General features: G+C 35.7%; 1 protein-coding gene and 1 long non-coding RNA gene across 5 annotated transcripts in view; one reads left to right on the top strand and one right to left on the bottom strand.

Annotated features, from left to right (window-relative positions):
* Positions 1–16,712, bottom strand: part of sdk2b (sidekick cell adhesion molecule 2b) — a 197,720-nt gene that overhangs the window by 50,629 nt on the left and 130,379 nt on the right. The gene's annotated exons all lie outside the window — the stretch shown is intronic.
* LOC144211266 (uncharacterized) overlaps positions 1–16,712 on the top strand; it is a 67,110-nt gene that overhangs the window by 23,790 nt on the left and 26,608 nt on the right. For 2 of the 4 annotated variants that reach the window (XR_013329564.1, XR_013329563.1), the window contains exon 6: positions 11,492–11,642. The exons of the other annotated variants lie outside the window; for them this stretch is intronic. This is a non-coding gene — a long non-coding RNA (uncharacterized LOC144211266). Of the gene's footprint in view, positions 1–11,491; positions 11,643–16,712 lie in introns of those variants that run through there. 4 annotated transcript variants of the gene reach the window in all.

Here is a 16,712-nt window from a genome sequence, read left to right as displayed (position 1 = left end):
GATAAATTCAAAAAGGAAGTCAAGTGAGCAGTACAACCAGTAAGTAGGTCCGAGTCTTGGGTATAAGGTAAGATGGCAAGCAATTGCAATGAGTTTTTTCACGTTTTATTTAAGTATAATATGTTTTTTTCTTGAATTTAATTCATAGACGTCAAAAATAAATGTTGTTTACCATTTTATCAGTTAATCTTTTCTATATCTTGAAATAAATAACCATATTAGCCGAATTATCTTGTGTTATTTAGTCTTTGTTACCTTACAATTTCTAATTTCTTCGAATATAAGCCATACCCACGATTCAGTCATCATTTTTTAAATCATAAATAAGGCTTGTATGCGAGAAAACATGCTACATCAATTAAAAACACATTTTAAAAACAGTCAAATACTCTTAATCACCTTCACTATCAAACTGAGTTAACATAGCCAAATAAAATCAAATTGTAAAGGTACACTTTTCCATTAAAAATCCTCCAAAAACGAATCTATATGCACTTGATCAAATATTCTCTAGTGACGAAAAAGAAAGTGAAGGCGTGTTTTGTCCTTCAGGAGCTCAAGTCTCTTCTCAATAGTCTCCAATAAATATTCATAACCGCCATGTATATTCTCCGTATAGACACTTCAGGTCTGATTTGTGGCTAGCGGATACATATTTATAACGATCCGGGGAGATGGAAAACAATGCGCAAGAGAGAGAGAGCGATATGAGTCAAAGGCGTCCCTAGGGGTCGCCGCTAAGTCGAGAGGCCAAAGACAACATTTAGCGCTCATGAATTTCAGTGCTGGTCACGCTCATTAGAAAGTCTATTACAGGTTTGTACTGTCGAGAATACTTTTCTCGAGTGCGGGTGAACGTATTAGAGTCCAAACTTTTATTATTCCCAAAGGTATTTTTGGGAAATAAAGCTAGCTTGGGTCTACGTTTCGAGAACTCATTTGAATATAGACTGATCTTTTTGGATGGACACTAGACGTAGAAAAAATTGTGGGAGAGGACAAGGTGCAGGAATAGATTGGTTTCCTTACTAAGTAGAAAGACGAAAAATATAACAAGTCTGTGCCTGTGGTTTAAAGGGAAAATGTATTTTTTTTTGCTAACATGTTAATTAATAGTTATTCTTAAGTGCCTGGTTGTTTTGCTTGAGTATGTTGTAGAATAAGGATGGTAGGAGCGGGGTGCTCGGACGTTTGGTCGCCGGTCTTTTGGTTACTGGACATTTGGTGACAGAGAGTTTACTGTTGAAACCAGCTCTCAAAATTATATTAATGAGAGAGTTTAATATCTAAGAGAGAGAGTGTTTAATATCTAAGTAGTGTCTAATATCTAATTAGTGTTTAATATCTAAGTAGTGTTTAATATCTAAGTAGTGTTTAATATCTAACTACTGTTAAATATCTAACTACTGTTTAATATCTAAGTACTGTTTAATATCCAATCACTGTTTAATATCCAAGTACTGGTTAATTTCTAAGTACTGTTTAATGTGTAAGTACTGTTGAATATCCAAGTACTGTTTAATATCTAAATACTGTTTAATATCTAAGCACTGTTTAATATCCAAGTGCTGTTTAATATCTAACCACTGTTGAATATTGAAGTACTGTTTAATATCTAAGTACTGTTTAATATCTAAGCACTGTTTAATATCCAAGTACTGTTTAATATCTAAGTATACTGTTTAATATCTAACCACTGTTGAATATTGAAGTACTGTTTAATATCGAACTACAGTTTAATATCCAACTACTGTTTAATATCCAACTACTGTTTAATATCCAACTACTGTTTAATATCTAAGTACTGTTTAATACCTAAGTACATTTGACCGACGCCCCAAAAGACTGGCAACCAAATGTCAGGTCACGTAAGAGCGTAGGGAAAGCAACATTAAAGACCGGTAACAAAATGATGTTTTTGAGGGTGCAAAAAATATGTTATGAGAACAAGACCGCATGCTGAGAGTTGACAAACAGCCTCCCTGAGTAGAAATGACATCACACCAATTCTTATCTGTCGCTGACCAACAATAACTCCTGTCGCCCTGACAACAATCATAACCTGATGTTCACAAATGTCCTGAATTGTTGTTGTTCTCTGGCCTAAAATGACCCTTGTTAGGTTGTCTGGAAAATACACATTCGAGTATTATTGTCAACTACAACATTTCCACAAAATTAATAGAATTACCATGCCCTTAAATGTTAGCAATAGCCAAGATAAAAACAGATGCTGTGGTAGCATATGTGGGACGAATGCTGGATGTCAAGTTTACGGTCAAGATGTTTACAAGTCAATTACGAACAGAGATGGGCGACCAGTTGCCAGACTGGCGCCGAAAGGTCCTGGAAAACACCGAGACCAAGATTAAGAAGTACCGAAAGTATATTCCAGAAGGATGTGGCAAACGTTATTCATGCATATGTGGCTAGGGTGCGGTTTTAGCTAACACACAAATAGCCGCAACATTAAAGTGAGGATGTGAGCTGTCAATCAAAATGAAACAGACGAATACAACAACCAATAGCTGACTACAATTCGTGTAGTGATGCTTCTTATTTGCATATACAGGTACAAATATTTGCCTTCTAGTGCGAGTTTGTCGAGAAATCTTCGGGAATCTAACGAGTTTATTTGGATGACTTTTCTCCAAAAAACGGCAGGATAAAAGTGCGGTCTAACTTGGAAGTAGTCGTTAAATTTAAACAGCCACTTTAGTAAAAAAGGCTGTTAATGTACAGTAGTCGTTTCCAAGAGAGTGTGTGTATGTTTGGTTGCCCCCCTACCCCCAGGCTACCGCTAAAAAATGAATGTTTTGTCCGGGAGCGACGAGCCCCAAGAGAACCACGGTTCCCCTTTTGGGAAAGCAAAAAAAAACACATTTAAATGAGCGGTGACGCGTAAAAACAGGACCAAGACGTATTCTGGAGTTTGAAAAGGCTGTCATGGAAGGCACAAAAAAGCAAATAAATAAAAATCTTCTGATTAATTCAGTACGTCTTGCCAGCTTTGCATGGCCATCTGTTTAACGTGTTTGCTCGTCTTGAAGAAAAAAATGAAAAGCTACATCAAAAAGCTGTTTTTAGTGCAGGTGAGGGCAGAGATAAACAAACCAAACAAAAAAAATAACAAGTCATTCATAAATGATAAAGAAAATCTGGCAGCAAACAGTTGCACTCAGAAAAACGCTTAAAGTTTTATACTTCAGATTTTGCATACAAATGCCCATAAAAGCAGTTTTTCAAAAAGATTGCATATAAAATAGCATCTTTAAAATATACTAAATGAATAAGTTAACTTTTATACGTGCTAATTTGTCAGTTTATCATAACGAACAAGGCTAAATATTTTTTTTGCATATTTCTTTATGCAGGTAATGTTTTTTTGCACAAAAAATAGTCCTTCAAATATACTAAATAAATTAGTTAGCTTTTATATGTGCTAATTTGTCAGTTTATCGTAACAAACAAAGCTAAATAATTTTTTGGCATATTTTTTTATGTGGGTATTGGGTTTTTTTGCACACACAAAAAATAGCATCTTTAAAATATACTGAATAAATTAGTTAGATTTTATACATGCTAATTTGTCAGTTTATCATAACAAACAAAGCTAAATATTTTTTAGGCATATTTCTTTATGTGGGTAATGTTTTTTTGCACACAAAAAATAGTCTTTAAAATATACTAAATAAATAAGTTAGCTTTTATAAGTGCTAATTTGTCAGTTTATCATAACAAACAAAGCTAAATATTTTTTGGCATATTTCTTTATGTGGGTAATGTTTTTTTACACAAAAAAATAGCATCTTTAAAATACACTAAATAAATTAGTTAGCTTTTATAAGTGCTAACTTGTCAATTTATCATAACAAACAAAGCAAAATAAATGTTTTTGCATATTTTTATATGTGAGACAAAATCGTCCCTCTCATTAAAGTAGCGGAAAAGCTGCAAAGCATGATGGGTAATGTTTTTTTGCACATCAGCATAAAGGTTTACACGTTTTAGTCCCATGGAGACTTTTACAGTGAGGCCAGCTGATGACGCACAATACATTTACCCATAATGTACATGTAACATAGCCCGCCCACACACTGAGTTTGTTTCCCAGGTGGTTTTCAACTACTGCCAGACTTTAATGTCAATCCACTATTGGTTTAAATAAGTAGAATCTGCACAAAATCTGCCAGCTGTGTAAAACAACTGCCTAAGTATATGCAATCATTTAAAAAAATACTCTAAATTAATACGCATTGATATGCAATAGTAGAGTTTAGTAATAGTGTTGATTATTATGCGATCCCAGCTCATTTTAAGCCCAAAACAAGCGTTTTAAATCGCAATTAAGAGATAATTAACCACGGTTTTGTTTCTTCATGCCGCTTAGATGCAACCCAAAACAAGCCACAAACATTGGAATCCCATCATTGGGATTCTATTAAGACGGTCAAACATTGGCTGAGCACACTTGCTGTTTTCATGACAGTTAAAAGAAAGGAAAGCTAATTAAAAGCAAATAAATAGCCACAAAATTGGTGAGGAACAAGCGAGATGGCTAATGATGCTAAAGAGTCATTAAGGAAAATGTAATGGTGCGAATTAGTGTTGATGATTAGTGCAGGTCAAGAAGCCATGCATGTTCTTTCTGAACTTAATACTGCAAGTTTGGCTTAAAATGGCCCAAATTGAACAAGAAGTAACCTGAAAATGACCCAAAGTCAGCAGAAAGCAACCAATAAACAGACTGGAAATTCCCCAAAAAAGCAAAACTTACAGGAATTGATCACTAAGTACCATATTTTCACGACTATAAGGCGCATTTAAGTCTTAAATTTTCTCCAAAATAGACAGGGCGCCTTATATATGGAAAAAAATTCAACTGTGTCATGCATTGAGGGTGCGCCTTTAAATGCATTGCGTTGTATAGCCGTGAAAATACCCTAAAATGAAAAAAATATGTATTAACTTACTTATTACCTACCCATCTATGTCTAAAATGTCTTTCTGTGTCTGTATTCTCACACTATTCCTACTGTAACAACAAAATGTCCCCAATACGGGATAAATAAAGTTATCAAATACCAATATTTTAATTCAGGGTATAAAAATGGCGTCGACATCCAACCCAATTGGAAAGGGTGAAGGAGCAAACCCTCGGCTAGCTAAAATAAACATAAAAAAATGTGAAAACCAGTTAAATTCAATGTTAAACCCAACATTTTGCTCATCATTCCGCTGTTATATAGTTGTCCACACAGCAGGATTCCTATTGTAGCTACTTTGTGCCCCCCCCCCCCCCCTGTAGCCCTCCTAATGAAGGACAAGTCTAAACAAAACCGATGAAGTCGTGCTGGCGGCGCCGAGAGCTAATTAGTTGCCTCTTACGCCCTTCCACGGCACCCCCAAGAAAATCGATACTCGTTTGGAACGAAACGCAAAGGTAGTCGGCAGTTAGTTTCGTTTGTTGTTTCTAGTGGACGTTGGTATTTTGTTTTAGTCCTCAAAATTAGGGCTGAGAGATCACTAGAGCGTTGATAAATTACTACGGTTTATTTTGACAGCCTCGTTTATCAGAAAAAGAAGTAAATAGAAAGGTATCGGCATTTATGGTTAAAAAATTAATCATAGTAGACGTTGATTGCTTAGCTTAACAAATATGGTTCTGAAACTAAATAAATGTTTTTATTAAGGGGAGTTGATGCAATGAACTTTGTAAGTTTTACAAACTAATTCGTAAAAAAAGAAGAAAAAACTTTACTCGTATTTACTCGCATATAAGCCGTATTTTTAACTATATAAAATGACAATTGAGTGAAGGGTACGGCTTATGTGCGCATAAATTAGACTTTAAATGAATGAAATGTGTCCAATACGGTAATTTATTTAAAGAATATAAACAGATAAAATGCTAAACTTAATTTATTTTGACATTTATGAATACAATTTAAGAAAAAAACTATTACATTTATGACCATTATTTTTAACACTATTTAACACCGCATTTATTAAATCAAAATTTATTTCGTCCTCAAAATTAGGGCTGAGATCACTAGAGTATTGATAAATTAAATAATTGTAATTGTATTATATAATATTACAGTATCGCAGACATTTTTCTCAAGATATTCCCTTGAAAGTACCATATTTTCACGACTATACGGCGCAATGCATTTAAAGGCTCAACCTTCAACGAATGACACATTTTATTTTTTCCATATATAAAGCACACTGGATTATAAGACTCCCTTGTCTATTTTGTAGAAAATTTCAGACTTTTAAGTGCGCCTTATAGTCATAAAAATAACACTAACATATTTGTACTCACTATTAAAACCATAAATATCATGGTGAAAATTGTGACACCATTTAACACTGCATTTATTAAATAAAAATGATATTTATACGCATGCTACAGGCATCTTTTTCTACACTATCTGCTGCATTGATGTGTCAACTGGAAGAAGAAGACAAAAAAAACTCATTTTCTACCCAGCCAGACATGTGAGATAAAAATACAGTGGCATCTTGTTTTTCTTTTGTTTTTTTTTTGGTTTTTCTTCTACTTGTTGTCCTCGCTGAAGGCTCGTTAAATAAGTCACCTGCACGACGGCCTTTGGGGAATTTCAATCGAGTGGCGGCGGCGGTAGATTGGCGGTCTTCTGTGACAATATATGCGGCGTGATGGACGGCGCGTTGCCTTATAAAAATCAAATAAAATAGGAAAAAATATTCATTCAATTGATGGAAAAAGCACTAGCGGAGAGAGAGATTTGAATCTTGGTTTTTGGTTGTGGACAGTTGGACATAACAGTGGCGGGCTGTCAATCCCAAAAACAATGTCAGTCAAGATGGCGGTAAGCACCGGACGAGTTTGTAACTGTCTTGAAACTCGGATGAATTGACGGGAATTGTCAAAAAAAAGTTGTCCTGAAAAAATAATTGTCCTAACTCAAGGATGGGCAAACTACGGCCCGGGGGCTACATATGGCCTGTTAGGCTTTTTAATCCGGTCCGCCGAAATTGTCCATTTTTTTAAAATGTTTTTTTTTTTTTTACCCCAAGATGGCGCCGTCACACAAAAGCCATTGGCAGTAACTATGTCCACTCTTATTTTTTTGTGTTTTACAGCCCCTCTATCTTTTTTTAAATGACATTTTAATATTTCTTAATACATTCCTTTACTTACTTTACATTGTACTTTATACTTTTGACTTTAATGATGAGTGATGAGTATGTTAATAATACTTTTTTTCTGTTTATGTTTCATATGTACTGTTAACGGATGCACTTTTTTATATGTATCATATCTTTGTGCTGACCCCGCCCATCTGTCAAACTTTTAAAGTCAATGAGGCTCCCCCCCCCCCCCCCCCCCCCCTGGGCCCAAAAGTTTGCCCACCCCTGTCCTAACTCCATTCAATTTAGTACTACAAATTAAAGCCTCAGGTTAGCCTTTAAATAAATGATCCAATCCAATCAGAGTAGTCCACAATTAATGATTAAAACGAATACAAATTAAGAATGGTGCTTTAAAAATAACTTAACGATTTGCCTCCGCATAGTTGAAACCGATGGAAGGCTGGGATTCCAGGCGGAGGGTATATGACTAACTTGAAAATGGTAGTTGACTCGTTGACTATATTTTGTGCAGGTTTGGGATAGAAAATTGAAAGTGGCTGAGAAGAGGACGTAAATCCCCCAAGGCCATGATTCTAGGGAGATTAGGGAAAATCAAATAAACAACTGGCTGCCAGAGCAATGAAACTAAAGGGATGAAAAACATCACTTTCACTAAGTGAATTTGGCTTCCTGGAAATGGCGAAATGGGATTAAAACGGAGTGTTGCACATTTGTTTTTACAAGAAAACGGACTACAAGTTGTGACTCGGTGAAGTCAAGTCTATCCAAATCTAGCTGGGGTCACATGGTTTCATATTACCGTATTTTCACAACTATAAGGCACACTTAAAAGCCTTAAATTTTCTCCAAAATAGACAGTAAGCCTTATAATCCAGTGCGCCTTATATATGGAAAAAAACAGAAAACCAAAAACGAAAAACCACCACTGTCGGTTATTAAAAAAAACACAAACGCCTGAATTGAAACAATACTGTTAAATATGCAAATGCCATCTTAGTTTACAAAATCTATAGCTCCTCCCCCACTGCAAGATTTTATACCAAAAAAATCCAAAACATCAACAATGGCTGGCTCTAGAGGTGACTGTAAAGTAGTGAGTACTTCATGCCTGGAAGTCAATAGCAATTACCATATTTTCACCACTATAAGGCGCACTTAAAAGTCTTAAATTTTCTCCAAAATAGACAGTGCGCCTTCTAATACAGTGCGCCTTATATATGGAAAAAATGTAATTCATTGAGGGTGCGCCTTATAATGCAGTGGGCCTTATAGTCGTGAAAATACAGTATTTTAAGTATCATTAAAAACTTTTAGTAACTGATACTTGGGATAGAGTGAGCAGGAATAGCCCTTAAAAATAAAATGTCCAATCACAACAGTCCTAGTTTAGATAGATTAGAGCAAGTTTGTCAGGGTATCTCATTCCATCAGCATAGTGATCTTCTTTCAAAACACGACTGGGATTTCCTGAATGAGAAGTCTCATTGAGACCCAGCTCAACTATTATACGAGGAAAAGGGCATTATGGCCTTTACCAAGCGTAAGAATAAGAGCCTTGAGAAGGTTCCTTCAAAAGAATAGAACGTAGGAGAACGTTGCTTGGCCTTTGCCATTCAAGACTCACATGTGAGTTTGAACAAAGCATTTGCGTTTCCTTTGTGTTCTCGAAACTCTCTCGCCATCCCTCTGAAGGTTTTTCCATCACAAGACTCGCCAGCAGGAGATAAATATATCCTCTGTCGTATTGCTGAATACATTTTTTCTCTGAGGCGCCAGGACGCTCGATATGTATTTCCTGAGAGGAGAAGTACTTGGGTGGTAATTTTGTATTGCGTTTGTTGGTCGCTAGGGAGCTTGGGATGAAGAAATAAATATGGAGACAATCACTACGCACCAAAATTTCCATTACTTTGCTTATAGAAATGGTTAAAAAAATATATATGTTATTGTTATGTTCTAAAAAGACGGATAAACTGAAATGACGACTAATTAGCGAAAAGAATGTGTAGCAATTAGCATCAACGGGAATTATGCAAAAAGGTTTTCTAATCACCCGAGAGAGAGCGAAGATATCGAACAATAAGTCGGATGTTGCTACCATAACAGTTTCCTGGTTTTAAAAGATGTATTTGGCATAATTGACCTTCAGTTTGAACCAAAATTTTTGTCTGAAACCGTATTTTGAAGGCCTAACCTCGCTTTGAAAACTATATAATATTATTGAAACCATAACTGTGTCTGTAAAACTTACTTTTAGCTACAAAAATGTATAGAAAGCTTGAAAACTGATTTTAAAACTAATTCAGTCGTACTTCTACTTACAAAATGTTCAGGTTTTGAAATATTTTTAGTTGGAAAATGACACTTTTGCAACTGAACTTCGTTTGGGTCTTCACATCTTTCCTACAGAATTGGGATACTGATCAATTTTAAAAGGTTTAGTTGGTATTTTTGGGAGGACTATAGAATGAGGGAATTTACATATAAAGTACTGTTCTTCTTACAAAATGTTCAATTTTTGAAAAGAGCTCTGGAACCAATCAAGTTTGTAAGTAGAGGTACGACTGTTATAAACATGAGCTAAATGTTAGAGGAGAGAATGAAGTATGAGTAAAAATACAGTAGACACATTAAAAAAAGTATATATACATATATATATATAATATAAAATGCTATATGCTAGAGTGCCATTACACTAAATCTATGGGAAATATAGAGAACTGTGTAATTTAAAGAAAAACAAAGGGAAAGTTAATGAGAAATAGAAACAGCTTGTGGTCTAAGTTCGGGAACGAACAGAGAAAAAAAAAGGTCATCCAGTTTGTGCGTGGGTAAACGTGGCCGGCGGGGTGACCAAGTGGTTGCCCGGGAGTGGGCGGCAGTGGAGCCGAGTCCGAAGAGTGGGCGGACTGGTTGACTCATTTCACTAACCAATTAGAACTATTCTTCTCGTCCACTCTGACCATGTTTTCACCTCACTGGAGTGGAACGTTCCAGAACGGCAACTAACTTTTATTACATTTGTTTACTAACTAGTTTACCAACTACATCGTATAATGAGGGACGAACATGACTAATATTATTTTTTTTCCATCTGGTGTTACCCAAATAATTAGGAAGTGATTAAATATAAGTATTTCATAAACGTTGCGGGAGTCAAGTTTGAAGTTAGCTTCATTTAGGTACTTCTTATACACACAGGGGTGCTGGAGCTTAGCCTAGCCACAACTATGGACACCCTGAAATGGTACTGGTATCTAAGTACTGTTTAATATCCAAGTACTGTTTAATATCCAAGTACTGTTAAATATCCAAGGACTGTTTAATATCCAAGTACTGTTTAATATCCAAGTAGTCTTTAATATCCAAGTACTCTTTAATATCCAAGTACTGATGAAAACAGTAGATATTTAGATTAAACTCTATCTCAAGAATATAATTTTGAGAGCTGGTTTCAACAGTACTTAGATATTAAACAGTACTTGGATATTAATCAGTACTTAAATATTAAACTCTCTCTCTTAGATATTAAACTCTCTTGTGAAAATAATTTTGAGAGCTGGTTTCATCAGTACTTAGATATTAAACAGTACTTAGATATTAAACTATCTCTCCAAAAGGGACCAAAAGACCAATCACAAGGCACAAGAAGATTGACAACCAATCATATTTCCAGTCTACATGACAAGCAATCATACCTAAGGACAATATTTTATCTAAAAACAGACTAGCATGCATTTTTTTCTGGAATATTGAACATTGGAGTACCTATAGAAAATCCACAAAAAGCCAGAGTGAATATTCAAGCAATACAAAGGAAGATTAAAAGCTACCAGGTATTGAAACTTTGATTTTAGGACCGTGAGCCAGAAAAATGAACCATTACTTCACCCGATCAGCATTAAAAAATATATAATGTAATATTAAATTATACTACAAAATAGATTTAGTGTCCACTCAAGTGTTGACGATTAATACTGCACCGGAAAAAAATGGCTGACTAAGAAACGAGTAGAAACGAGGACAAAGAAGGTGCCAAGTACGTAAATTGCATTGCAATATGAAGTGATACATATATTAATATATTACATATAGTGACAAATACAGTACTGGATGGCATTTTTTTTGTAACGCTGCCTCTTGTGGAGGGGAAGAGAAATAAAAAGTCTAAGCACAAAGAAATTTCCGCTCCAAAAATTCTTGTGAAAATAATCCAGTGATTATTCCGTCTGCTCGGCCGCTTTTCATTCTTTTTCAATACAATATTTGAGTTAAGCAGATGGTAATCGCTTAATAAGATTACATGTTGTGCCCATCGTGTGTTTGTGACACTTTGAATCTTTGCCAGATTTAACAGCCTAAGCAGATGTTGCGTTAATCCAGCGGGAAACACAACTCGGTTCACCAGGACGCCGGACCGACCGAGTACTTGTTTTTATCTCCCAGGCTTTACTTACAATTTCTAAGATCGACTTTAAGGTCTCGGAAGAAAACAAATTGTAAAAAAAAAAAAACAAAAGCACAAAAGAAAATGGCAACTGTTGCAGTAAAAGATTCAATTGTTTTACTTTTGAGTTTCTACATTCTATTATTAAATACACTATACAGTAATCCCTCAAATATTGCGGTTAATGTACTCCAGATCAACGAAAAAACGTGTTTTCAAGTACACAGAATGATCAAAACGGTAAATATTACAGCGATAAGTATATAAAAAGATTGTAAATATGGAAATACTTGAAGTATTGTACTTACTGTGGTATTTTGCTTGATATTTGAATCTTATTATACTTGTATAATGACATCTATATATTTTTTTAGCAATAATTTAGTCGTATCTGCTTGGAAAACATTTTATTTTTGACTAGGTTTTGTTTTCTGTGATGTAATCTTCATTTGTTGTGTTTTTATGAAAATGTTTTACTTTTTGGTTGGGATTTGAAAAAAAATTACATTTTTGGTTGTTCCCAAAAATATTTGTAATTTGTTAAAGCAAAATATAAAGATACTGACACAATATATATCAAGGTAACGGCGATTTAAATTTTTTCGTTATACTTGATATTTAGCTTTAATTAGTACGAACATGACATTATTTACCGTCTTAGACCAGGGTTAAAAACCACTGTTGACTATTAAACCGATTTCAGTCTACTTCCATTTGTTGCAAAGGCTTTTTGACAATAAAGCCAATTGTGATAAATGAGCTTTGCCTTTCCTATTTTTTTTTTTTTTTTTGCAGATGCACAATCTGCTCCGGCAGATAACAACGAACCTATTGCGGCTTATAGAAAATCCAATATGTCTTCTTTGGATGTTGTGCTCTCGTGAAATTCTGCTTTCGACTTCTTCAAGGCGCTCTGACCGACTCAAAAGTGTAATCGATATACGGGCCAATCAGGGAAGGGAATTGGACATTTGGGGACTAGGTTTTTTTTGGGGAGGGAGAGTTTCTTTCTACTGAGGAATTGTTAGTGACTCGTCACTAAATTTGGGTCAGGAAAGAAAAATGAGGTCGGAAGTATCAATTGGGTCGAGTTTTTGTGATAGACAAACATTTTGGGGGATTTTGGTGACGCCTGTGGACAAAAGTGGTAGTGTTTTGCTTGCTCAAGATCTTAACAAGATAAAGTATCTAATTTTGGCTAAAAAATGTGTCAAAAAATGGGAAAATTTGTGTAATCCAACATCAACATGAAATATTTTCAATACTAAATCGAGTTTTTGAGATAGTAACACTTTACATTTTTGGTGATTTTAGCGATGTCTGTGGACAAAAGTGGTAGTGCGTTGTTCAGAACTAACGATAACTTGTGTAAGATTTTAATGAAGTTAAGAATCTAATTTTGGCTAAAAAAAATGTCATAAAATGGTAAAATGTTTGTGTAATTGAACATTAACATGAAATATTTTGAATACTAAATCGAGTTTTTGAGATAGTAACACTTTACATTTTTGATGATTTTAGCGACGCCTGTGGACAAAAGTGGTAGTGCTTTGCTCGGAACTATCGATGACTTTTGGCTAAAAAATATGTCATAAAAAGGTAAAGTTTGTGTAATACAACATAACATGATATATTGTCAATACTAAGACCTTATTTTTCTTTAAATTCATCTATTTTACAGCAGATATTTTCCCAAACTTTACAAACCAGTATTACATATTTAAAACCGCCTTCTATGAGAAAGTACTCGTACAAAAAAATACGCCAAGAATTCATCTTCAAAAGATTTTGCAAGTAAAATGGACAGCGCCGCTTTGCTAAAAACCCTGAAAGATTTCGGCCAATGAAAGAAGCCCTTTCTCCTGGAAACTTTGTCTGATGTAAAGCAGGCCAACGACCTTGAAGAGGCGTGAAACGCACGCACGGGTGCGTCTGTAGTCTTTGTTTCTTAAATTTATTGGTACCATTTGGGAGAATATAATAAAAAGTCAGTGTAGGGTTCGCTCTCCCTCCCACGCTGCCGCCAAACTGTTCCTGACCTATTCCGTTACTGGCATCACGCATATGTGATCTTTCCCGTTAATACACCCGGCTGAAGTCTTTCCAGATTCGCCGCGGCACCCCCTGGTGTCACGTTCGTATTAGGAAGAGGTTAAATGAAAACAAGAAAGAGCCACGGGGAGCTTTGTGCTGCCTAGCAAAAAAAAAAAATGCCATCACTATACTTTCCATAGCAATGTTTTCCTCAAATGAAATGAAAACATCAATCTTTGGGTAAGAAATTTCACGGAGACGTAAGTCACAAAATGTAAAAGAAAAAAATGGAGGTGCGGGTCAAGGTATCGGAGATTTTGAGCGGTGGACGGAAGCTGATGCGAAAAAATGTGGATGACAAAACACAATAGCTAAGAGAGAGTTTAATATCCAAGTACTGTTTAATATCCGAGTGCTGTTTAATATCGGAGTACTGTTTAATATCTGAGTACTGTTAAATATCCAAGTACGGTTTCATATCTAAGTACTGTTTCATATCCAAGTACTATTTAATATCGGAGTACTGTTTAAAATCTAAGTACTGTTTCATATCGAAGTACTGTTTAATATCCAAGTACTGTAGTACAGTAGATATTTAGATATTAAACTCATGAATATCATTTTGAGAGCTGGTTTCAACAGTACTTAGATATGAAACAGTACTTAGATATGAAAGAGTACTTAGATATGAAAGAGTACTTAGATAAGAAAGAGTACTTAGATATGAAAGAGTACTTAGATATTAAACAGTACTTAGATATGAAACAGTACTTAGATATGAAACAGTACTTAGATATGAAACAGTACTTAGATATGAAACAGTACTTAGATATGAAACAGTACTTAGATATGAAACAGTACTTAGATATGAAACAGTACTTAGATATGACACAGTACTTAGATATGACACAGTACTTAGATATGACACAGTACTTAGATGTGAAACAGTACTTAGATATTAAACAGTACTTAGATATGAAACAGTACTTAGATATGAAACAGTACTTAGAAATTAAACTCTCTCCTAGATATTAAACTCTCTCCTAGATATTAAACTCTCTCTCATGAGTATATTTTCAAGAGCTGGTTTCAACACTAAACTCTGTCACCATTTAACCAGCGACCAAAAAAGGACCAAACGTCCGGCGACCAAACATCCAGTCACATTTTTTTGAGATCAGAAACTGACCTCAAAGCCTAACAAATAAACCTAAAACGAATAAAACCCGTTCAAAACGTAAACAATCAAAACAAAGCACATTACACCCACGTCTCTAAATAATGTACATCACCCGTCTATAATAACCACAGTGTTTGCTACCAAACTCCGCTTATTAAATAATGCACATCCAGCTAGCTGGCTGCTATTGACCCATTCCTCCTCCCACGAGTCACGCTGTACCTTCATTCATCAATATTTGCCCTCAACACACACCCGTATTTGGATGTGGGAAAATAATAACACCCGCCATCCTTACAATTACAACCATGTGCGGCTAATATTTAGACTTCCCAACCCAGTCCCTTTCACCAGAGCTATTTAATTGCCAGATTACTTTCATGTCCCTCTCGATTTTTCCCCTCCTTTGCAAAGTACCACCACTCTACCTCACTAATATCCCATAACAAGTCCCGTCTCTTCCATTGTTCTATTTTTTCCCCCATCATACCCTGCCGCACCACAGCAGTTTCTGATAAAAAAGTAATAAGGGCTCTCTAATGGCTTCAATTTCCCGTCCCTCTTCTTCTCACTCTCGGTGTTCCACGGCAAGATCTCTTGACATGTCCTTTGTTGCTTCACGCCGCTTTGTTTTGCCCGAGTTGGGTACATTGAAGTGTGTAGTTTTCCCTAGTGAGTCCACACTGACACTTAGGGTTAGTAGCTCTTGGGAATGGTCGCATGAACGGAAGATGCTTCCCTGTGGGATGCTATTTGGGTCCAATACGAGAACAAGGGGACAGAAATAACTCTGTCCTAGTATAATTCCATGTCTTGGTTATCCAAAAACTTTAGACTGAAACACTTTAAAATTAAAATCATACAACAGTGAGAAACATAGGCTTCATAGTCAATGTTCTCTCTAATTTTTTTATGTAAAACATGCTGTAAAACATGAAAAACATAAGAGTGGACAGAGTTAATGCCACTGGATGTCGGGTAAACAGCGCCATCATGGGGAAAGGGGTATAAAAAATGTTTGGATTTTATTTACTGTGCGCCATATGATTGTTGCTGCACAGAGAAGACGGGTGTAGTGCGCAATTGTGCACAGTTCAGAGGGATTATTGTTCATAGTAGTCCTTTACTTAAATATTTTAGAGGTTTTTAGAGGGAAAAGACAACCATGCAGGGGTCAACAAATCCAGTCCTTCAGGGCCTGACCTAGTCTGTTTTCCATAACTCACTACTCTAACTGTTATAGTAGTGTGATGTCAGAGTTAGACACAAATATCTTTTTCTATGTCTGTATTCTCACCTTCTTGCTACTGTGACAACGAAATTTCCCAAAATAAAGTTATCAAATCCAATCCAAATGCAGAGAAGCAGTCAAGGACTATGAAGGAGTACTCTCACAAAACCTGAAGGACTTAGAAATCTTCAGAAAATAACAAGGACTCGGCATCAATTACCAAAACAAACCTGGCATTGAAAGACATTGGCTAACAAGGAACTTGAATCAAACACGGTAGACCATCCCATAATGTCAAATAAACACACAGGGCTTAAATAGCAGACAAAAGTTGATTACCAAGTACAGGTAGCTAAGTTAAGAGAGGAACGGAAATCAAATAAAACGAACTAACCCCTCCTGAATCAAAGGATCAAGCTGTTTAGTGTCCTGAAAACGATCCACATTTTTTGATTCAGCTGTGTTAAAAGGAGGGAGGTTGGCTATTTGACCTTGAAGACCAAAGTTGGTAACCTCCTGCCATCTTAAATCTATCTGGGGACTGGCACAAGTCAAAGTGGAGTCAACGTTTCCCTTCGCCGACATCCATCCTCTCGTTGAGGAAGGGGAAAAAAAACAGTTAAGTTAAGGAGCCAGAGATAGAGCAGCCAGAGTTATTAATGGTGACAGCAAGAGGC

This window comes from Stigmatopora nigra, chromosome 18 (genome assembly GCF_051989575.1).
Source record: "Stigmatopora nigra isolate UIUO_SnigA chromosome 18, RoL_Snig_1.1, whole genome shotgun sequence".
Taxonomy (NCBI): Eukaryota; Metazoa; Chordata; class Actinopteri; order Syngnathiformes; family Syngnathidae; genus Stigmatopora; species Stigmatopora nigra.
Note: the sequence above shows the minus strand (reverse complement) of the source record. Positions and strands in the feature narration are given on the sequence as shown.